Source organism: Rhincodon typus, chromosome 28 (genome assembly GCF_021869965.1).
Source record: "Rhincodon typus isolate 14 chromosome 28, sRhiTyp1.1, whole genome shotgun sequence".
NCBI classification, from domain to species: Eukaryota; Metazoa; Chordata; class Chondrichthyes; order Orectolobiformes; family Rhincodontidae; genus Rhincodon; species Rhincodon typus.
In genome coordinates, this window is record NC_063359.1 from 1,375,401 (window position 1) to 1,389,144 (window position 13,744).

General features: G+C 47.4%; 1 protein-coding gene across 1 annotated transcript in view; it reads right to left on the reverse strand.

Annotated features, from left to right (window-relative positions):
- Positions 1–13,744, reverse strand: part of LOC109937976 (UDP-N-acetylglucosamine pyrophosphorylase 1, like 1) — a 318,016-nt gene that overhangs the window by 33,323 nt on the left and 270,949 nt on the right. The gene's annotated exons all lie outside the window — the stretch shown is intronic.

Sequence of the window (13,744 nt, forward strand, 5' to 3'; positions counted from 1 at the left end):
TGGGGGTGGTGATGGGGGTGGGGGGGTGGTGTGTTGGTGGTGGTGATGGGGGTGGTGGGGGTGGTGATGGGGGTGGGTGGTGTGTTGGTGGTGGTGATGGGGGTGGGGGCGTGGTGTGCTGGTGGTGATGGGGGTGGTGGGGGGGGTGATGGGGGTGGGTGGATTGTTGGTGGTGGTGATGGGGCTGGTGGGGGGGCAGTAGATGGTGGTTGGGGAGGGTGGGTTGCTGGTGGTTGGAGGGGAAGTTGGTTGTGTTCTGGATTAATAGTCCACTAAGTAGTTACTTTAATCAACCCCCTGTTTGGACATGGAGCACACATGGGCCTTGAACCCAGATCTTCTAGCCCAGAGGCAGGGCACTGCCACAGTGCCATACGGCCCTCCATGTCAATGTGTCTCTCACACTGTGGTTGGCTACCTTGTGTTAATGAAATGTTAACTGTCTCTAATCATATTCATGTGGTGAACATTACTGAGTGTTCACCTGGGACTGTTATAAACACACACAGAATGAAGGTGTAGCTATGGCTCTGGAGGTGCCTGATTGCAATGTGTGACTCTATAAGGGATGTACCAATTGGTTCCAGTTATATCCCTCAACTCTGGCTCACTGGAATATAGCACAGTAACGGAGGATGGTTATTTAAAGGTGAGGGCTGGACGTAAAAACAAAAATCTATCCGATACGAGACAATAAACTTCATGGCCAAAGTGGAATATGACAGAAAGCAAGTGTGAATGGTTGGTATTGTTTCGTGGGTGTTTTTGGAGTCTGTACGTAGAATGAAGTGACGACATGAACACAGGTTACGTCCCTCCCAAAGAGGAAACAAGGTTGCTAACTCCAACAACATAGATCAGTGAGTGTCCATCATCAAAATAATGACAAAGGCTCAGAACAGTCCTTCCCAAATGTGACTCATAACCCTCACCTGGGACCAACCCCCACCCCAACCCTGCCACCTCCCCTCCCCCGTTGGGGTTTACTGGTGTGTAAAGTTCCACTTTGTGCCCTGTTCAGGTCTAATGATTACTGTTTTTCTGAACTTTTTTAATATTCCAAAAATATACGTTGCTCATAAAAAAACTTTCTATACCTAGACAGTCACTAGATCAGTTTGATTCTGTACAGTTTTTTTAACATATGTAGAACAAACAAACCCAAGGCATTTTTCACTAAGACAAGACTATATTTACATAGATTTGAGGCATCGGGAGGGTCCAAAAGCTGAGCAGATCCACATTGTCCTTTGGCAGAAAGACCTCAGACCGTGGTCTTTCCCCCACTACATCTTCGCAGCAGCTGCCCCAAGCTTTAGTGCATCCCTCAGCAAATAGCCCTGGACCTTGGAATGTGCCAGTGTGCAACACTCAGTCAGGGTCAACTGCTTGTTCTGGAAGACCAACAAGTTTCAGGCAGACCAAACAGCGTCTTTCGCTGAGTTGATGGTCCTCCACGCACAGTTGATGTTTGTCTCAGTGTGTGTCCCGGGTAACAGACCGTAGAGCACAGAGTATGTGTTGCTTTGTTGCTGTTTTACTGAACATATCAATGGTCCTGAATGGCTTTCCAAAATCACAGATACCTCTGCCTTGGTCCTTGCTTGTCTTGTATCCTGGGCAGTTCTATTAGAGTCTGCTAGAGCCTGAACTATTCAGTGAGGTTAATGTGACTGCAAATGGCTCTCCCATACCCATCCTCTTACAGCCAAGTCCTCAATGCAGCCTGATCACAAATGGTTCTTTCTCCTGGTTCTTACGCCGAGCCATCATCCACTTTGTCTGTTGTATTCGGCTCTGAGGGAGCTGATCAGCCAGGACATGCTGCAGGTCTACGATAGAATGCTTTTGGCAGGTACTATGTGTGAATCCATGGGGAAAAGTATCATCACCCTCATCTACAAACACAAGGGGGACAGGGAGGAAATCAGAAATTAGCGACCAATTTCACTGCTGAAGGCAGATGACAAAATCCTGTCTCAGGTCAACCGGGTCAGATCTGCTGTGGGAACGGTGATCCACCCCGACCAAACCTGCGCTGTACCGGGCAGGACGATCTTTTATAGCCATGCGTTCCTCAGGGATACGTTCGCCTACTTGCGAGACAGGGGTGTGAACGCCTGCCTCATCAGCCTGGACTTGGTGAGGGCTTTTGACAGGATATCACACACCTACATGGGGGACATGCCTCCAAAATGGGCTCTGGGGAGTGAGTACACAACTGGATCCGCTTGCTCTACACCAACATCCTTAGTGCAGTCTCAATCAATGGGTGGGAATCAGAAAGCTTCCCAATTGAATCCAAAGTCAGGCATTGCTGCCTGCTGTCTCCTACCTTGTTTGTGTATTGTATCGAGCCTTTTATTGAGTCCATCAGGAAGGATGTGAGCCTGAGAGGGGGTGACTATTCCAGGCAGCGGAGACCTGCAGGTTAAGGCCTCCTTGTACATGGATGACGTCACCGTTTTCTGCTTGGATCCAGTTAGTTCGCAGACTCATGAGCATCTGCGACCAGTTCGAACTGGCCTCGGGAGCCAAGGGGCCAACCAATCCTTTATCCCCTTCACCATCAGGACAGATTACCTGAAGGCGCTGGGAATATGGTTCGGAGGGGCTGGGACGTGTGCAAAAACTTGGGGAGGAGCATATTGCCAAGGTGAGGCAGAAACTGGGCCTTTGGGAACACCGCTCCCTCTCCATTGTGGGTAAAAACCTGGTCTTCAGGTGTGAGGCACTCTCTCTCTCTCTCTCTCTCTCTCTGTTGTTGTACGTGATGCAGGTCTGGCCCATTCCCCGAACCTGCACCGCTGCAGTCACCCGAACCATTTTCCACTTCATCTGGAGGTCTAGGGTGGACCGTGTTTATATAGGGACACCACGTACAAAACTATGGATAAGGCGGGAAGGACGTACCAAACACCAACCTCATCCTGATGACCACCTTTGTGTGAGGCTGCATCAAGCTGTGTATAGACCCTCAGTGCATAAACACCAAGTGTCACTACACACTGAGGTTCTATCTGCCCCGGTGTTGTGAAGGATGGGACAGGTCTTGTTGGCGCGGAACACCACAAGTACCTAGACTGTTCCATATCACCTGTCATAGAGTCATAGAGCATGGAAACAGACCCTTCGGTCCAACCAGTCCATGCTGACCACAATCCCAAACTAAACTAGTCCCACCCTGCCTGCTCTTGCCCATATCTCTCCAAACATTTCCTATTCATATATTTATCTAAATGTCTTTTAAATGTTATAACTGTACCTGCTTCCACAACTTCCTCTGGAAGTTAATTTCACATCATCCTGTCTTGTTAAAATTTTTCTCCTCTCACCTTAAAAATGTGCTCCCTAGTCTTGAAATCCCACACCCCAGGGAAGACACTTGCTATTCACTTTATCTATACCCCTCACGATTTTCTCAACCTCGACAAAGTCACCTCTCAACCTCCTACGCTCCAGTGAAAAAAGTCGCAGCCTCTCCTTATAACCCAAACCCCCCATTCCCAGGAGCATCCTGGTAAATCTCTTCTGAACCCTCTCTGTAACAGGGTGTCCAGAATTGGATGCACACACCTGTCCTTTGTGGAGAAATTTGCAAAGAGAAACATCTTTGAGCACAAACCCATCAGGAAGTGGTCAGCACACAGCGTCCTCGAGTTCGTGTTGGAAAAGGAGAAGGGTTGGGTTGTTGGGTTGTTCCCTGAGCAGACTGTCAAAATCATTTGGCAGAATGTCTCATCGCCAGAACTTTCCAACAAGTAGCAAGACATCACTGGGCTGATGGTGAGAAGGGCACTGCCTGTGAGATCCTTCATGTACAACTGGACTCTCTGTGCCACCAGACACTGCCCTTGAAGTGGCTACGGGGTGGTGGTGGTTCGGGGGGTGGGCGGGGGTGTGGGTGGGGTGGGTGGGGAAGTTGAGACAGTCACACATCTTCTTCTGGAATGTGTCTTTGCAAACGAAGCCAGGAGGAAGGTGCAGTGGGTTTTGCTGAGGTTTGTCCTGAGCAACTCCATGATGCGGCTCTGTGCTGTACGGTCTGTTCCCTGGGACACACGCCAAGACAAACATCAACTGCTCCTGAAGGACCATCAACTCAGTGAAGGACACTCTTTGGTCTGCCTGAACCTTGTTGGTCTTCCAGAGCAAGGAGTTGACCCCGACTGAGTGTTACAGACTTGCACATTCCAAGGTCCAGGACTATGTGCTGAGGGACACACTAAAGCTTGAGGCAGCTGTTGCCAAGGCGCAGTGGGGAAAGACCATGGTCTGAGGTCTTCCTGCTAAAGTACAATGTGGGTCCATTCAGGTATGGGACCCTCCCAGTGCCTCAGAAGTATGTAAATATAGTCTTGTACAAGTTAGAAATGCCTTGGTATCATTAACCCTATCCTTACCCCTCATCCTGTGGAAAAGACACCTATCATTAACTCTATCTATACCCCTCATCCTATGGAAAAAGACACCTATCATTAACCCTATCTATACCCCTCATGATTTTATAAACCTCTCAATCTCCTACGCTGCAATGAAAAGAGTCCCAGACTATCCAGCCTTTCTGTATAATTCAAACCTTCCATACCCAGCGATATCGTAATAAATCTTTCCTGAACCCTCTCCAGCTTAATAATATCCTTCCTATGACAAGGAGACCAAATCTGGACACAGTATTCCAGAAGAGGCCTCAGCAACGTTCTGTACACCCTCAACATGTTGTCCCAACTCCTATACTCAAAGGTCTGAGCAATGAAGGCACCACAATGTGGGAGAATTAAAAACAGAATCAGGTGGTTAAGCATCAGAGATAAGAAATGCAAATTGTCTTAAAATTGTCCAGACAATGTGCTCATCCTTCCTGTCAAAGACATAGAGATAGCCCAACTATTAGCTGCAGGCGTGGGTGATAAGGAATATACAGGGATGATGGAAGAGATATTGGTGAGATCCGTGATATTAGTCAAAAGAAAAGAAACCAGAGCCTAAGATAGGGCTTCCATTGGCATGTGACTTTAATGAAGTCATTGCCCTGAGTCTAAATGGAAGGAACAAAGGCAAAATTATTTTCATTGTACCTTTTGTCAACCCAGCCACTAAATTTTGAGTTTCTGGAATAAAACTTTATAAAGATTATGGAGTTATTAATGACAAAGCCAGAGAGAACCAGGCAGGGACCAGACTTAGAATGTTGGTGAAATGTTTGACTAATAATGGAGCAGAGTTGGTCAACGGCGACTTCAGCAGTTGTGTGAAAACATGAACATTGTGTTTCTGAATCTCAGAACGGAAAATCCACACAGTACTACACCCTGTGAAAGGAGGCACGTGCTACATAGATGCTTAGGAGAAAAGCCATGTGCAAGCTGACAAACACAGGCTGAGCACAGGCCGAACATGGGCCAAACACAGCCTGAACACAGGCTGTGCACATGGGGCACACAGACCAAAAACAGGCCAAACAGGGGCCAAGCTCAGGCTGAACACAGCCTGAACACAGCTTGAACACAGGCCGTGCACAGGGGGCATACAGACCAAACACAGGCCCAACAGAGCCTGAACACAGGCAGAACAGAGGCCAAGCACAGACAGAGCACAGTCTGAGGACAGTTCGCGTATAGACTAAGTACAGAAGCTTCTTCCAATTGTGGGACTAGGCAGGAAAATGGAGCTAATGATTATCAGATCTACTATGATCTAATTGAATGGGGGGGGGGAGGGGGGTGCAGAAGGCCTGAATGACCTACTTATTATTGCTACAACTTACAGTCTTGTTATGGTTTCAAGTCTCTGGTGTGAGGCTTGAGTCCACAACCTGAGGTGACGCCTGAACCAGGTGACTAAGTGGTTTTGCTGTGGGGATAAGGTTATAGACCTTTCCCCTGTTATGTTTGAGTGTTCATCATGTACTTCATTGCAGTTCATTAACATTTCATAGCCTGTGATCAGAATTTACATCAAATAAAATAATCCTGTGTTTCAGCAGCAGCATCTGAAAGCATTTGGTAGCTATAGTAACCATCTCCCCTTGCTAACCGATGTGTGTGTGGGTGTTGATTGATGAGACAGTCAGATTGGGGCCTTTGCTCTGTACTTCATGATAAAGCCACATGACAGGTTTCTGACTAAAACTGGTGATGCTAGGCAACTCAACTGAGTGCCCTGCTCCTCATCTTCTCTCAGCTAGGCCTCTCTCTCAAAGGCTCCGGGCCCTTCTACAGGCCCAGCCCTCCCACACAGGCTCAGCATCCTCCCAAAGGCACCAGGCCCTCCTACAGGCTCTGAGCCCTCCTACACATGCCCCATGCCCTCCTACAGGCCCTTGGCCCTCCTGCACATGCCCCATGCCCTCCTACAGGCCCTAGGCCCTCCTGCACATGCCCCGTGCCCTCCTACAGGCCCCGGACCCTCCTGCACATGTCCCGTGCCCTCCTACAGGCCCTAAGTCCTCCTGTACATTCCCCGTGCCCTCCTACAGGCCCCGGGTACCACCTGCACATGTCCCGTGCCCTCCTACAGGCCCTGTGCCCTCCTGCACATGCCCCATGCCCTCCTACAGTCCTGGCTGTCTTGCACAGGCCCTTGTTCCTCCTATAGGCCTTGTGCCTGGTTCAGGTATTTGTCAAATGGTGGACTGGGTGTGATGTAGATTCCCCCAATCCTCTTGGGGGATCTGGTTTTGTTGTTTTAATGTTGTTAATTGATCTCCAGCAGAATCTGGAACACAGGTTCCTCGCTGACAGTCAGCATCACCACCCACACACTCACTGTTGCCATGGTTACTATAGTTATTATAGATTTCAGATTTGCTGCTGAAATTAAATTTAATCTGAGTTTTAATAACATTCACACTCAACAATATTTACTCCATACAATGGAATATGTATAAATTACAGAGAAATGCAGGATAAAGCAACAAGCATAACTTCCTTTTATATAACACCTTTAATAAAATGAAATAAATGGAAGTGCTTTGAGGGGAAGTGATGGTCTCCTGGGGGTTTTGCTGCGACTGGGTAAACTAGAGAGCTGGGTTCAGACTACACGACACTTTTGGAATTTGAATTCAAGAAAATCTAGAATGAAAGTTCTAATAATGACCATGTAACCACTGTCGATTGTTGTGAAAATCTATCTGTTCACTAATGTCCTTTAGGGAAGGAAATCTGATGTCCTTACTTGGTCTCATTTGCACGTGACTCCAGACCAACAGCAATGTGGTTGACTCTTCATTGCCCTCTAGAATGGCAGCAAAAAAAAATTGACATGTTCTAGATGTGTCTGTCCATGACAGAGTCAATAAGGGTGATTACCATGCAGACCTTGTGAAGACAAAATCCCATCTTCACATTGAGGATACCCTCCATCGTGTTGTATGACACTACCATCATAGCTAACTGCAGAAACTCGCCAAGGCTCTATTGACAGCATCTTCCAAACCCATGGCCACTTCTAGATAGAAGAACAGAAGCAGCAGATACATGGGAACACTAGAATCATACAGTCCAAAAGAGATTCTTTGGCTCATCAAGTCTATACCACCAGAGCTACACTGAATCTACACTAGTCCCACTTTTCCTGCACCAGGCCCATAGCTTTGACTATTCCAAAGCTCATCCAAGTTGTCTTTAACATTGTCAGGTCTCCTGCCTCAGCTACTCTCCCAGGCAGGGCATTTCAGATCCCCATCACCTTCTGGGAAAATAAATTATACCTCAAGTCCTCTCTAATACCCCTGACTTTTACCTTAAAATTATACCCCCTTATTCTGGGCCTTTTCAGCTAAAGTGAACAGTTGTTTTCTATCCACCCTCCCCATGTCCCTCATAATCTTGCGCGCCTCAGTTAGGTACCCTCTCAACCTTGTATGCTCCAAAGAAAACAACCTGAGCTTACCCAGCCTCTCTTCATTGCTGAAATGCTCCATCCCAGGCACTATCCTGGTGAATCTCCTCTGCACTCCTTCCAGTGCAATTATATCCTTCCTATAATGTAGTGACCAGAACTTCACACAGTCCTTCAGCTATGGCCTAACCCAAGTTCTGTACAGCTCCAACATTACCTCCCTGTTCTTATGATTTTATGTCTCAACTGATAAAGACAAGTGTCCCATATGCCTTCTTAACTATGCTGGGACTAATTCAGTTTAGGAAACCTGGCGGCATGGATGAGTTGGGCCGAGGGGCCTATTTCCATGTTGTATGAGTCTATGCTGAAGTCCCTGCCCATTTTTCATGAAGAAAATTAGTTACTTACCTTTGAAAAATGCTTTCCTTAATGAATCCATCTTTATCCAAGTGACTGTCAACTCTGTCCTGGATTATCATTTTGATAGGCCACTAATGTTAATATGACTGTTCTATAGGTGGTGGGCTTCTTGCTACACCTTGTTTCTGTATAAGGGCACAATGATTGCAATTCTTCAGCCTCCTGGCACTTCCCCGGAGTCTGGGAAGACTGAAATATTATGGTCAGGGTTCCTGTAATTTCCACTCTCACATCCTTTAAAGTCCTTGCTCACATCTCATCCAGTCCTGGTGTCTTCTCAACTTTAAGTATCATCAGTTTATCCAACACTTCTGCCCTATTAATTTCAAATCCTTCCAGTGACTAAGCTCCTTCATCTGTCATCATGGCCTAGCTAGCATCTCGTTCTTTGGTAAAAATACATCTAACACCTCAGCTGTGTCCCTTGCCTCAAAGTACTAATCCCCTTTGCTGTACTCCTCCTCTTACCGAGGTTATATAATTTATATAGAAGACTTTGGGACATCTATTTATGTTAGCTGCTAGTCTTTTCTCACAATTCCTCTTTGATTCTCTTGTTTCCTTTATTCAGCACTCCTGCGATCCTTTGATATTCCTCTTGGTTCTCAGTTTTATTTTCTACCTGACACTTTTCACAAGCGCACTTTTACTTCTCTATCCTAATTTTAGTCTCTATTATCATTCAGAGACCTCAGGGTTTGTTGGTGTAACCTTTCCCATTTGAAGGACTAATACCTTGATTGTACCCAAACCATGTCTTCTTTGAAGGTAGCCCATTGTTCAGCTCCTGCTTTTCCTGCCAACCTCTCTTTCAGTCTGCCCTGCTTGCTAACTTTCCAACTCACTCCCCAAATTCTGATTGCAGTACCTCATCCTACATCCGACCTAAGTTATTCGTACCAATGTAGACCTTGGTGTGCAGGGGACAATTTCAAAGGTTGCTGATGACACAAAATTTAGAAGAATTGGAAACCGTGCACAATAAATTTGGGGATTGAAATCTCTATCTGTGTCTATCAATGCAGGTAAGGTTCTCATGTACACACCCTAATATCTGTTAATATTTCTCCTTCTGCATGAAATGAACATGCACAAAAAGTATGACTTACTCAGATGGTGCATGGGGTGTCATGTGTGACATAAGGTTCACAATCCCCCTTCAAGGAGCAAGCTGCCGAACTGGTGAAGAGAAATGGGAATGTGCATGTGCTGAATTGGGGATTGGATATCTCCAGCCAGTTAGTGAGCAAGTTTCTAGTCTGCTTCTCCTGGCTGCATATCAGGCATCAAACATTGAATAAAATCTTGGGTAAGGATACCAGCTCACAACATTAACACATCTTTAGGTTTTTCCACGAATGCTTGGGTTCTTGAACCAGGACACTGCGCCTCAAACTATTTCTCTGAGGAACAGGGTTGAACCTCACAGATACATTCTTTACGTCTTGCCCCCCAATCTCCATTGGTCACCTCAAGGGTAACCCATCGATGTCGACTCGAGGTCACACTCTGGAGAGCAGAGTAATGAGAAAGGCTGGCAACTCGATGGGAGAAAGGGCTAAGATTTCTCAACTCTTGAGGGAATGTTGGAGAACAGGCTTGCAGAGCACAGTGCAGTCAAGGTGCCTTGGGAATCTACTGTGAATCAAAGCCCTCCATCAGGTCAGGACCTTGACCCCTGCCCCCTGTCCTGGCGACACTGGTACCCTTTAAGCCCCACAACTACCAAAACACACCTTGGGACAAGGTGGTGTCGTAGAAAGCCAGCTTCCTCACACCCCGCTACAGCTGCTGAGGTACCCAAACCTATCAGAGGGAGAGGAAAGGTGAAAGAACACTGAAGTCACTTTGGATGCAGAGGGACGCTAACCTAGTGCTCAGCTGGACACTTCACACAAAGAGAGCACTTTCTACAACAGTCCTGTGATCTCCATTCATTTTCTTAAAACTTTGGGCTGTTTACAGTTTCCTTGTAGACAACCCTGAGGGGGCGCTGATCTCACACACACACACGCATACACGTATACACACATACATACACACACACATGCACACGCACACACATACACACGCACACAAGCACACACGCACACAAGCACACACACGCACACAAGCACACACACATACACACACACGCACGCACACACACACGCACACACATACACACGCACGCACATACACACACACGCGCACACACACATACACACACACACTCATACACATGCACACACACACACACACACACTCATACACACACACATACACACACACACACAGACACATACACATACACACACATAAACACACGCACATGCACACATACACACACACATGCACACACACACACAATCTCACACACGCACACACACACACAATATCTCACTCTCACACACACACACAATCTCACTCTCTCACACACACACACGCGCACACACACACACACGCACACAATCTCACTCACACACACATGCACTTACACACAAACACACGCACACAATCTCACTCTCACACACACACACAATCTCACACACACACACTCACACACACACACCCCGACACCCCCATACATACACACATGCATGCACTCTCACACACACACACACTCTCACACACACACACACATACCCACTGGCACTCTCTCTCTCACACACACACACACACACACACACACACACGCACTCTCACACAAACACACACACACACGATCTCACTCACACACACACACACAATCTCACTCTCACACAAACACACACACATATGCACTCACACACACACACAGACAATCTCACTCACACACACACACAATCTCACACACACACACACTCACAATCTCACACACACACACACTCACACACAATCTCACACAAATACAAACACACACACAATCTCATTCTCACACACACACAGACTCAAACTCACGCACACACTCACACACACTCATTCACACACACAATTTCGCTCACTATCACACACACAGACCACACTCACATGCACACACACACTCACACTCAAACTCACACACATAGTCACACACACTCACATTCACTCACCACACACAGACTCACACACACTCACATGCACACACTCACTCACACGCACAAACTCACGTGTGTGTTCCTGTTGTGCGTGTACTTGTGTGAGTGCTGTGTGGGGAGTGAGTTTGGGTATGTTGTTCTGTGTGTGCGTATGTGTGATTGTTGTGGTCACATTGCATCTGTTTATAACATCACATGTTGACTTCTTGATGCAGCTTAATACAAGAGACCAGGCACAGACAGGAAAGAGGACAGTTCCTGAGGCTTCTGTCTGCTCCGGGAGAGATCACACAAACCACAATGACATATAAAAGCGCAGCAAAATGAAGCCACAATCTTCCTTCTAATTCAGAAGTGTCAGCAATTGGCTCAGATTCTAAGCTCCCGGCTCCACTCACTCTCACCACATTTGCAAAGCAATCTTGGAGTCATGAGGAGCTGGCACATAAGCCCCTTCTGCAGCCTCAGAATACTGCAACGTGTGGCAGTGCCCTGAGCTGGTGAGTGCCCCTGGCACCCCTTGTGTACCGCTCACTGAGAACAACAGCAAAGTTCACGGAAATGTTGAATCGAAGGGTCTGTTTCCATGCTGTATGGCTCTACACACTACAAGGAGCTATTGAACCAGAGGAGCAGCACAGAAGGACCACAGATGAAGATAACTTGCTCTTATCGAGCCACTTTAATGAGGGAAAACTCTCAAAAAAGCTCTACAGCAGGAATTATCAAATAAAACCTGACCTCAAACGATGTGAGGAGGCCAAACTGAGGAGTGCTATATTTAGGATTTACAAGAAGAGTAGGCCATTCAGCCCCTCAAAACTGCTCCACCATTCAATATAATCATGGCTGATCATCGAGCTCAATATCCTAATTACACTGACTACATAGACGGGGAGCGAGAAGTTAGGTGCCTGGTCTGCTTCATGTTTCAACTATCACCCTCCTCGTCTTCCGACTCTCTCTGAATTCCTATCAATTCATCAATGACAAACCACTCAGCAACACAGCAGCCAATCAATGGAGCTGCCACCTACCCAGGTGACCACAGCCACGGGAAACCCTGGCTGCTGATGCCGGAGTTGGGGAGGGGAGGGAAAGGCTAGGCAAGGGTAGCAGGCATGGAGAGGGGGGAATGGAAAGGGGCAAGGGGAGGGAGCAGGAGGAGGAAGCAGGGAGGGAGGAAGAGGAGAGGGCAGGGGGAGGGGAAGGGACAGAGGTGGGGGGGGTGCGAGTCTGGTAAGGGGAAAGGGTGGGGGAGGGGGAATCTGGTTGGGGAGGGACAGGCTGGACAAGGGGGAGTCTGGACAGGGGGAAGAGGAAGGGATGGGGAGGGGGAGTCTGGATGGGGGCAACGGGTGGATTAAGACTGGAATGGGGGAAAGAGTCAGAAAGAAGCTGAGGACCTGGTCTCTGTGCCTGTGACGTTTTAAAATTCACCTGTGGGATATGAGTGTCTCTGGCTGAGCCCAGCACTTATCACCCATCCCTAGTTGTCCCAGAGAAGGTGGTGGGGATCCACCTTCTTTCTGAAAGCTGACCAGACAGAGCTGGCCCTGGGCAACTTCCAGAAGCTTCTTTGGATGACGTTCACGTTTCTGAAAATGCAAGGGAGGTGGCTGAATTACCGACAGCTTTAAATGTTTACACAGCGCAGAGGGAGCGGGAAATTTAAATGATCCAGAGGTTAGTCTGACAAATTATCTTTCATATGCTCCCCAGTCAGCCCCAACATCCCCTGGAAATCAGGTCCCAATTAGCTGCTTTCTCACTGTGCTCCTGAAGTAACTCTGAGAAGGAGTAGGCCCAGAATTAGACCTGCATCACGCAGCAGGGTAAGGATAGTGGGCCAGGGGCACCAATTCACTGTCCCCATCACCCCCAGGGGTAGTTAGGAAGCAAGATTGGTTGAAAATATATCCTGTAACACTAGGTTGGTCAACAGCACAATCAATGAATGATTCAGGACAGAAGGAGTTAATTCAGCCTAATGTCTCTGTGCAACAACAACAACTTATATTTATATAGCTGTGTTAACATGATGAAACATCCAAAGCGCTGCACAGGAGCATTGCAAAAAAGCCTGTAAGACATTGTGCCAGCTGTTCAAAAACCTGGTTAAAGGCATTGGTTTGAAGCAGCGTCTTTAAGAAGGGAGTGAGCTACAAGAGGCAGATAGGTTTAGGAATGGAATTGCAGAGTTCTGGTAAACTGTGTGACCACCCATGGTGAAGCAATTCAAATTGGAGGGTGTTCAGGAGCTCAGACTTACTGAAACATCAGGACCTCACAGGGTGTGGGACTAGATCATGGAGGGATTTGAAACTAATGGTGGGAATTTCAAAATAAGTGCTTTGATCGATTGGGAGCCAAGATAGGTCAGAGAGTCAGAGATAGTAGGAACTGCAGATGCTGGAGAATCCGAGACAACAAGGTGCAGG